This window comes from Panthera pardus, unplaced genomic scaffold (assembly GCF_024362965.1).
Source record: "Panthera pardus isolate Hobbes unplaced genomic scaffold, ASM2436296v1 HiC_scaffold_6, whole genome shotgun sequence".
NCBI classification, from domain to species: domain Eukaryota; kingdom Metazoa; phylum Chordata; class Mammalia; order Carnivora; family Felidae; genus Panthera; species Panthera pardus.
This window is the reverse complement of record NW_026526991.1, coordinates 52,148,204-52,158,683: the sequence shown is the minus strand read 5'-3', so window position 1 is coordinate 52,158,683 and position 10,480 is coordinate 52,148,204. Positions and strand designations below refer to the sequence as shown.

General features: G+C 41.6%; 1 pseudogene; it reads left to right on the top strand.

The window, feature by feature from the left end:
* The first annotated feature begins 5,666 nt into the window (after positions 1 to 5,666).
* Positions 5,667 to 8,426, top strand: LOC109270263 (40S ribosomal protein S3-like; annotated as a pseudogene).
* Positions 8,427 to 10,480: the final 2,054 nt, after the last annotated feature.

Below are 10,480 nucleotides of genomic sequence, written 5' to 3'. Positions count from 1 at the left end.
TTCAATGTGATATATGTAAAGTGATAATAAATAATCAGGCCAAGATATTAGGAAATTTAAAAGTTGTAGCCACAGATTGAATAGGGAAGTAAAAGCCTTGAAAATAGCTGCTTTTTTCTTTTTTATTAAAATGAATTACCTTTGTTAGGTAGTATGTGGAAAGCGGTTTCCAAGTAAGCTTAATTAGCATATGTTTGTCAACTATAGCTCCATAGAGCTGGGAAATAATAGAAGACCTATTACATTTTGCCTTTCTCTCTCTCCGTTATCACCTTCCAATGTAATCCATATATATGGATGATAAATGTGAGTCACCATCATCATCTGATGAGTCAACAAGCCCTGATTAGATGTACAATTCAAGAGGTCTTTATTGATAATGAAAGAACATGTCACTGTTCCTTTCTTATTATACCTTCAGGAACAAAAGGTAGAAGAAAGAAAATATTGCCGATACTAACGTGTAACTTAGACGTCACCTGTCCTTTTTCCTTCCTTTGAAGTCCTTCCCCTTCCTGACCTCTCAAAAAAGTCTGTATAAGGAGTTACTAACAATTTCATAGGGAAGGGAGAGGTTTTCACTGAAGCCTCTCAACTAGTCCCCTGAAAGACCTCCCCTTAGGCATTTCTGGCCTGCTTTGCAGGGGTGCATCTAAGGATCTGTTTCATTCTACTGGGCAGGGCACAGCCTCCTGCCTTCTCTCTCTGTTACACCCAGTGAACCTCTCTTTCCCCTCTCCCATCCACCCCAGTTCTTCCTCCAGGGAAGCCAAAGGAAAACCCTGTAGGTAACCAGACCAGTTCTACTCCACAGACCTTCTCAAAGTCGTCCTACCAAACATTTAGTAACTTCCCCCAAGAAGAATTTTTTTAAAATTTTTTTTTAGCATTTATTTATTATTGAGAGACAGAGAGACACAGAGCATGAGCAGGGGAGGGGTAGGGAGAGGGGGAGACATAGAATCTGAAGTAGGCTCCAGGCTCTAAGCTCACAGAGCCCAATGCGGGGCTCGAACTCACAAACTGAGATTATGACCTGAGCCGAAGTCTGTCGCTTAACCAACTGAGCCACCCAGGCACCCCTCCCCCAAGAAGAATTTTATCGGCATCTAAGTGGTTGACAATTGTCCCATATTGTTACGATTCTTACTTGTGGGTAGTTGAAGTTTGACAAATGTACACAACTTGTTGAAGCTAGGTATCTCTTTAGCTGCTGCACATCCCATTTCATTGGAGTTAATTCCTTGCCAGAGACAAGAAACTTCTCTTTTCCTCAATATCATCGTCCTTCTGAAAAGTAAGCAAGACTGCAGAGGCTCAGCTTTGATAAAATGAAACAGTATTGCTCCTGGAGATTGGCGCTGGTGTTAAAACTAAAAATAACATGAAAAAATACATAGAGAATAACCTTCTCCAGCTGTGCAAGGTCACCTGTACTTGCTAAGCGGGATGATTACAGACGCGCATCTCAGAAAGTGGCCTTGTTGTTGACAGCAGAGTTTTAAAACTTATGCAAATAAGTCACTGTGTCTACATTAATGATTTACTGTGGAACTGTATGATTCCGCATCAGTCTAGCCATCTACAATTTGGTCGAAAAGTTTAACTAGCACGTCCAGACCTTGTCAATGGGAGCATAAAATGAAGTCACACGTATTTATTATTAACTCCTGGGGTGTCTGGGAGGCTCAGTCGGTTAAGCATCCAGCTCTTGATTTGGACTTAGGTCATGATCTCACGATTTGTGGGTTCAAGCCCCGCAACAGGCTCTGTGCTGACAGTGTGGAGCCTGCTTAGAATTCTCTCTCCTTCTCTCTCTGCCCCTACCCCACTTGTGCTCTCTCTCTCTCAAAATAAATAAATAAACTTAAAAAAAAAAAAAAAAGGAAAGGAAAGGAAGGAAGGAAGAAATCCCTGCTTAACTGCAGGGATTCCAGAGTCTTGACAAATTCCTCTCCCCACAATTTCTGGGAGTCAGGACCTCACCCCACTTGTCTGCTGCCTCAGCCACAGGTCTGTCTCCTCATCAGTCCATGCACAGGATGTGCACAGGCTGTCCATCACTCTGCTGTAAACTACCTCCTACACTTTCTGGATGAAATCTTTGCCCCCAGCTACTGTCCGTTGCCCCCTCCTATTCTGATTCTAAGTAGAAGCGGAGACCCTTCTTTTGATTCTCTGATAAACCTGCTCAACCCAACTGCAACCTTCAGGAAAGACTTGTCTGAAGAGTTCAAGAAAATGGAAGGGACATCGTAACACCAACACCAACTTCAAGCTGTACTTGGATATGGCTACCAGCAGCCCAGATACACATGCCACTCTCTTGTAATAGTGATCTTCGGGCGAGGATTATACTACCTGGGGTGCAGTAGTGACTATTTCTCAAGATATGCACGCTCAGGGATCACTTTTAGGAAATCATTTTTAGGTCCTCAACTTTCGTATGAATTCCTTCCCAGAATGAGGCTCTGAAGAAGCCTTTACTAGGTTAAGGTACTTCTTTCTTCCTTCTTCATAACTGCTATTCTCCCACATAAAAACAAACTCGCTCCTCACCCAGAAGTTTATATCCGGAGTCAGTTTTCCATGTGGTTTTCATGTTTCCGCAGGTCTTGAGAGCGAGGCGCTAACTGTCCTTGATTCTGGGTTGTCTTTCAGGGAGGTTTGTGTCCTCAAGAACATCCTTGGAACAGAGTGTCTCCCTTTATTGAGACCAAAGAGCAGACATGGTGACCGTTGCAGGCTGAATTATGTCCCCTCCCCACCAAAGGATGTGAACGTTCTAATCCCCAGTACCTTGGGTTGTGACTTTATTTGGAAATATGGTCATTGCAAATGTAATTAGTTAAGGTCATCCTGGAGTAGGGTGGGCCCCTAGTCCAATATGACTGGTGTCCTCATAAGAAGACAGCTATGTGAAGACAGAGACAGAGGGAGTCGCCATGTGGTGACAAAGCGGAGATGGGAGTTACGCAGTTGTAAACCAAGGAACACCAAAATGGCCAGCAAACCGCTAGGAAAGCAAGAAAAGATTTCCCTGCAGGCTTCAGAATGAAGACGGCCCTACCAACACTTTGGTTTCACACATTTAGACTTCAGAACTGAGATATAATACATTTCTGTCATTTATGCCACCCAATTGGTGGTACTTTGAGATGGCAACCCTAGCAAACGAATATACTGACTATGCAGAATAATAATGTTTCCCTCAAGTAAATGGAAGGCATGCTTACTGACCGTTACATAAGATTTGGTCTCCTAAGATCAGAATTCTTCTCCTGAAATGCAGCCTATTGCATGAGCAGGCATCCATCTGGGCCCATCCCCATTGACCCTGAGGAAACTGGGGCCCAGGAAACCAGTGCAAAAATGGTCATATTCTGGCTATTGCTACTGCTGTGAGTCATGGTCTCTTGTCTTCTGCCAGCACCCATGAAACTGTGGCAGGCTAACTTATAAAATCTCAAACCATGCACAGTTCTCAACATGGGATATTACGGCAGAGTGTAAAAATCGCTGCCCACCAAACAAAGGAACATTTAAGACGATCGGTTTCCTTAACCAGGTCATCACAAACACACACTCATTTAATTGAAAGAGATAGTTTAACTAAAATGTTCAAATAAAGTCTCTAGTACATATGTCATTTGGTCATCAAACTCCAAGAGCCCTGTGGTAACAGAAAGAACATTTACATATGTAATCTGCTGAGACAGTGTTTAACAGGGTGATCAATAATACTTTTAAGGAAATAAAATTCATATTAGGATAAAATTCTATGGGAGAAGTAGAATGGAGTTGAAGGAGCAAAAAGAGTGATATAATATTACAAAGCTTGTTAAGATATTTTCAAATAGGGAAAATGGTAGCTATCAAGCCTCTGTTGTAGCAAGATTTCACTGGATACATTTAAAAGAACAATTAACATTTTCATTTGAAATGTCAACAGCTACGATACATAATAAAATGAATCTTTTGAGACTACATGTAATGATTATTTCAGATTTTTAAAAAAAATTCATTAAGGCGTCCTGGTTTTTCAAAATTGATAGAAAAGTACACAAGTAAAACAAGTTTGAAGACTATTCACTCCCTCCCTGCTTAAGCGCTCTCAACTCCTGGCCTGCAGGGGGCGTTGCAGCCAGCTCACCTCACCACTGGCACAAGCCCAGCAGGCCCCGTGTTTGTCAAGGCTGGCTGCTGTATCCCCATCCTTAGCATAGTTGATGTTTAATGGTTGTTAAATGAATGAAAGTTGAATACTAGAAAGGAGCCATTCATGTCCTCTGATTCTTCTTTAGGGATTCCTCTAACACTGGCCTAGCCTGGAGTGGCTGAGGCCAGGATGGCTCTGGGTCAAGAGGTGTCCGCACTGCCATATCCTGTCACACCAAAAATGAAAAAAATGCCAAACAGCCTGCTAGATACATATGGCACTCCTTGGCTGTAGTTGGCTAAATGTCTCGTGTGCTCATGAAATGGCTGCGCTTAACCACGGTCACCCATTAGTATCAATACTGAATATTTCCCCTCCTTCCTCAGTGCCTAAAAAAGACTAACTAGTTGTAAAAACAATCGAAATGAGGGGCACCTGGGTGGCTCAGTCGGTTAAGCATCCAACTCGATTTTGGTTCAGGTCATGACCTCACGGTTTGTGAGATTGAGCCCCATGTTGGGCTCTGAGCTGACAGTGTGGAACCTTCTTGGGATTCTCTCTCTGCCCCTCTCTCTGCCTTTCTGTGCTCTCTCTCGCTCGCTCTCTCTCAAAATAAATGGATACACTTAAAAAAAATTGAGGGGTGCCTGTGTGGCTCAGTCAGTTGAGCTTCTGACTCTTGGTTTTGGTTCAGGTCATGATCTCACGGTTTGTGGGTTTGAGCCCTGCATCGGGATCAATGCTGTCAGTGTGGAGCCTGCTTGGGATTCTCTCTCTCTCCCTCTCTCTCTGGCCCTCCCCCACTTGTATGTTCTCTCTCTCTCAAATAAACTTTAAAAATGAAAAAAAAAATTAATAAATTTTTAAAAACCTGAAGTTAATACTTTCAAATGCTTTCAAAACTGGGTCAGAGACCACAGGGGTATGCCCTGGCTTCCTGAGGCATGGGAAAAAGTGACTAAGTGGAATTAGTGAGAAAGATATTAGAAACTAAGGGAGAAACTAAGGGAGGAAGGGAAAAAGCAGAGGCAAATCATCAACGGTAATTAAGAGATAAGAAAATTAACCATGAGGAAGAAATAAAGGAAGATCATAACATTTACACAAGTGTCTTGTGATAAGGGGAAAAATGGCTGCCTTGTTTCAAATTAGGCAAAAGGCAGAAATCCTCATAAATTCTTATACATTTCTTTTAAAACTCCCCAGTGTCTGTAGAAGATCCTAAACAACAAACTCATTATTTTTTTTAAGATTTTATTTTTTTTAAGTAATCTCTACACCCAACGTGGGGCCCGAACTCACAACCCCAAGATCAAGAGTCTCATGTTCCACCGACTCAGCCAGCCAGGTGCCCCTAACTCATTATTTGAACAAGTGGCAAGAGGGGCACCTGGCTGGCTGAGTCGGTGGAACATGAGACTCTTGATCTTGGGGTTGTGAGTTCGGGCCCCACGTTGGGTGTAGAGATTACCTACAAATAAAATCTTGCCTTGCCTTTCAGAGGTACACAGCAGCAAGATGGCAGAGCAAATTTCCGAGAAGAGGAAGTTCATCGCTGATGGCGTCTTCGAAGCTGAACTGAACGAGTTTCTCACTCAGGAGCTGGCTAAAGGCGGCTCCTCCAGGGTTGAGGTCCAAGTTACATCAACCAGGACAGAAGTCAGTATCTTGGCTATCAGGGCACGGAATGATCTGGGTGAGACAGCCTGGCAGATCCAAGAGTTGATCCCTGTAGTTCAGCAGAGGTTTGGTTTCCCCGAGGGCAGCATAGAGCTTTATGCTGAAAAGGTGGCCACAGGAGGTCTGTGTGCTATTGCCCAGGCAGTCTCTACGTTATAAACTCCTAGGAGGCCTCACCGTGTGGAGGGCCCGCGATAGTGTCTTGTGGTTCATCATGGAGAGTGGGGCCAAAGGCTGTGAGCTTGTGGTGTCTGGGAAACTCCAAGGACAGAGGGCTAAATCCATGAAGTTTGTGGATGGCCTGATGACTCACAGTGAGGACCCTGTTAACTAGTACATGGACACTGCTGTGTGCCATATGCTGCTCAGACAGGGCGTGCTGGGCGTCAAAGTGAAGAGCATGCTTCCGTCAGACCCAAGTGGTAAGTCTGACCAAGTGGTAAGAATCCCCTGCCAGATCACGTGAGCATTGTGGAACCCAAATATGAAATACTCCCCAGCAACCCCATCTCGGGACAGAAGGGTGGGAAGTCAGAGCTCCCTGCCATGCCACAGCCAGTACCCACAATGTTAACAGGGTCTCCGTGGCAGCTGCATCTGGAGTTTGGTTTTTGCTCTGTAAAGACCTTTAATAAAATCTTTGAAAAAGAAAACCATGATAAAATAAAATCTTAAAAAAATTAAGATAAAAACTGGCAAAAGAATCAAGCCCTTCCTATAGGAACTGTTCTTTAATATAACCAAATAGACGTAAAGTTTATTCTCATATAAGTATTCCACCTAACAAATGAAAAAGGAATGACATAATTAGAATATCACTGTTTTGTAACCTCTAGTGATATAATTGATCCAGGTAATGCCACATATTAGCTACCTCCAAATAAAATACACAATAGTCACTACAAAAAAAGAAAGAAAGAAGAGAGAAAGAGAAAGGAAAAAAAAAAAAAGAAAAATCTGATCAAACCTCTTGATCTAACTTCCAACATAAAGAAAAAAAGATAGAAAAGCATGATCACTGATAGCTTAAAGATACCATCAGCAAAGTCCTGACTGTAAAAACTTCATAGGTATGAAATAAACTAAACACTTCAGTCAAGAGGTGGAGATTGTCAGATTGCAGAGCAGAGTTGGCTATTGCTCTTTGTAATCAGTATTCTCTCTTTATTTCTTGCTGTAGACACTTTAAAAATAAAGATACAAATAGTGAGAGGATAGGAAAAGACATACCATGTGAACAGTCAGCAGAAACAAACTGGAAGGGTCATAAAAATATCAGGCAAAATGTACTTCAAAGCAAGGAGTAGTGATGGAGATAAAGTAGGAAACTTCACAATGATAAATGGTCAATATGTGAGAAAGAAGAATTGTAAATGTATATGGGCCTAATAAGGGCTTCAATATACAAAAGGCAAAATGCTGCAGAAATAAAGGAAGACCTCTACAATCACAGTTAGATTTTAACACACCTCTCTTGGTAATTAAAAGAGCACCTAGATCCCCTCCTCCCCCGAAAATATCAGTAAGAATATAGAACTGAATGATGCTATCAACCAAGCATAAGAATTTGGAAACAAAGAACCACCCTATCCCTTAAATAAGGAGAGAGGGGAGGGTGAGTTGGTTAGGCATTTATCTGCCTCCTCTTCTAAGCGAGTTCTTTAAGTACTGTTCAGACATAATGACTAAGCACACTTATGCCACAGATCTGAAGAGAAAGACGAGAACAGGAGAGGTACTGAGTTTAAGGAAAGAATGGTCCGTCTTTTATTTATACAGCTTTCAAACCCAAGTAAGCTCCAAAGCCTTTTTTACATGCATGATGTCATTCCATTCTTATATATCCTTTGAAAAAGGCAGCCCATATGTTCTTATCCCCATTTTACAGATAAGGAAGTAAGCCCAGAGGCTGACAAGCAAAAAAAAGAAAGAAAAAACAAAAGCCAAGGTTGCTGCTCGATCAAAAGGTGGATGCATTTTACAGATCATATGAGTGACTCTACGGGAGTGCGGTGAGTTACCAACTGTTTTCTTTCTTGTAAGTAAATTTTCTACAATGTGTTCAAATATACAAAGCAATATCGGGGGTATTGAATCCTTAGTTAAGAAGCCGTGCAGTAGTCCCCCCTTACCTGCAAGAAGTACGCTGAAGACACCCAACAGACACCTGAAACTGTATACAGTACCAAGCTCTGTATATACTATGGTTTTCTCTATACATACATACTTATGATACTTATGATAAAGTTTAATTTGTAAGTTGGCGCAGTAAGAAATTAACACCAGTAATAAAATAGAGCAGTTATAACATTGTACTGTAATGCAAGTTATGTGAATGTGGGCTCTCTCTCTAAAAATCTGATTGCGCTGTCCTCACCCTTCTGTGATGATGGGAGATGATACGATACCGACGCCATGAGATAAAGTGAGGTGAATGACACAGGCTTTGTGAGGTAGCAGTAGGCTGCTACTGACTTCCTGATGATTCGTCAGGAGGAGGAATTGGCTTTCAGCTTCCAGACCTCGGGTGACCATGGATAAATGAGACCGAGGTAAGCAAAGCTGTTTATAAGGGGCAATGGCTATATTTTCACACACTCCCTAAAACCCTGAAATGATATAGTCAGATACCAGGTTGGACCCAAGAGGACAAAGCTGTGAATGTTCACCCTGTGTCCAAACAACATCGAAAAATGAACACTCCTTGATGGGCTTGTTGGCAAACTCAGTAAGTGTTGACCACACTCCTGGTTATGCATAAAAACTGATCAAGTTGTGGTTTAGAAACAATTTCTTTTCATTTTTTTTTAATGTTTATTTATTTTGGAGCGGGGAGGAGGGGGTGCAGAGAGAGAGAGGGAGACACAGAATCTGAAGCAGGCTCCAGGCTCTGAGCTGTCAGCACAGAGCTTGACATGGGGCTGGATCTCACGAACTGTGAGATCACCACCTGAGCCAAAGTCAGACTCTCAACCAACTGAGCCACCCAGGCACCCCAGAAACAATTTCCAGGTAAACAGTCCTCAGAGAATATGCGGATTTACTCTTCCCATTACCAAAACACAGACTTTACAGATCATCTCATTACTGATTTTAGAGGACAAGTCTCAGAGTAGAATCACTTTGTTTCTTGGCTTGAACCAAAATATGTTTAAAAATAAATATACATTTCAAATACATAGGAAATATACATTTCCCAGGCAAGGACTGGTTATTTAAATATCATATTGTCTGTTTTATTTACACTCTTCTCCAAGTTCCACTGAAGCATATTTCTTTAGGTACATGGGGGATCATTTCATTAAGGCTAATGGTGATTGTTTTCTAGAAAAAAAAAAAAATACGTGAACACCAAGGAATATTTTTCACTTTCCCGGAAAAATACAAAAAGGAAGAAAAATGATTTGAATTTTTAGTTCTAATTGTTTCCAGTTTTTTATAAAAGTTCAGTGTTGTTCGGATTTTTATATGACCAGAGTGAATAAAGTGCAGGAGTCAATCGCTGCTTTCTATTTAAAGCAAACTGGCTTTTTATAAATCATAGGACTTTTATTTTGAAAAAAGAAAAAGAAAAGAAAGAAAAAAGAGAAGAAAAAAGAAAAGAAAGAAAAGAGAAGGAAAGGAAAAGGAAAAGGAAAAGGAAAAGGAAATGGGCCAGTAGGTCCTTCCACCAGGTAGTCCCAACCAAGGTGGGCTGGCCTCCTGGCACAGACTGGGAGCGGCTCTGCCCATGTTGCCAGCTTGCCTGCTGTGGCGGCCCAGTAAAACCGGGGCTCCGTGCCATCGTGAGAAACAGGACTGATCTGATTATGTCACACACAAGTTTTGAAGGAACTATCAGATAGTAACAACTCAATTACTCTTTGTGGCTTATTTTTATTCGTAATCAATAACCTAGAAGTGAAGTCCTCCAGGGCCCATTATACCTTTAGGGGTCCATCTACTACCCCAGGAACACCTGCGGAAGGAAAGTGTGAAGGCGGCATGTGTTAAGAGACATCACCGCTTCTAAGAATAATTTGGAGGAGACAGGCATGAAACTCAAGTTCTGATGTGCTGAAGTACTCATCTGATTATTCAACTATGAAGCGGTCTTTGGCACACACAACTGATTTTTAGCAAGCACAAGGTATCAAGACCAACATTTTGACATTATAAAAGCAGGCTGAGTTGCATGAATGTCTGAAAGTGGACGAAAAACTAAGACTACATGCTTTTCCAGCCGAAGAGGAAGCAGAGAGTGGAGTCAAACATGAACGTGCCTTTCAGCAGAAAGGTGATAAACAGAAAGCCAAGGAGATAATATACTGAAGAATGAAGAAATCCCACGTAATGGCTTCTGCTAACTTTCAAACAGAATGAAAAATTCAAACTTTTCAAGGGTAAGAAGAAATGCAGTTAGGTGTGTAGATCACCCCAAAAAAGAGCCCATGACTATTAAAGTTTCTGCAGATCTTCTGAACTGTTAAACACCTGATGTTATGGGACCACTCTGGTTCACCTTTAATTTCAATAACTGATGGCTATTTTTCACCAAGACACTAGCTTTGGCATCCAAAATATTAATTTGTTGATGAGAATCATAAAATAATTTTATGTTAACTTTGCTAATTTATGAGATAGAAAACGTACAGTCCTTGA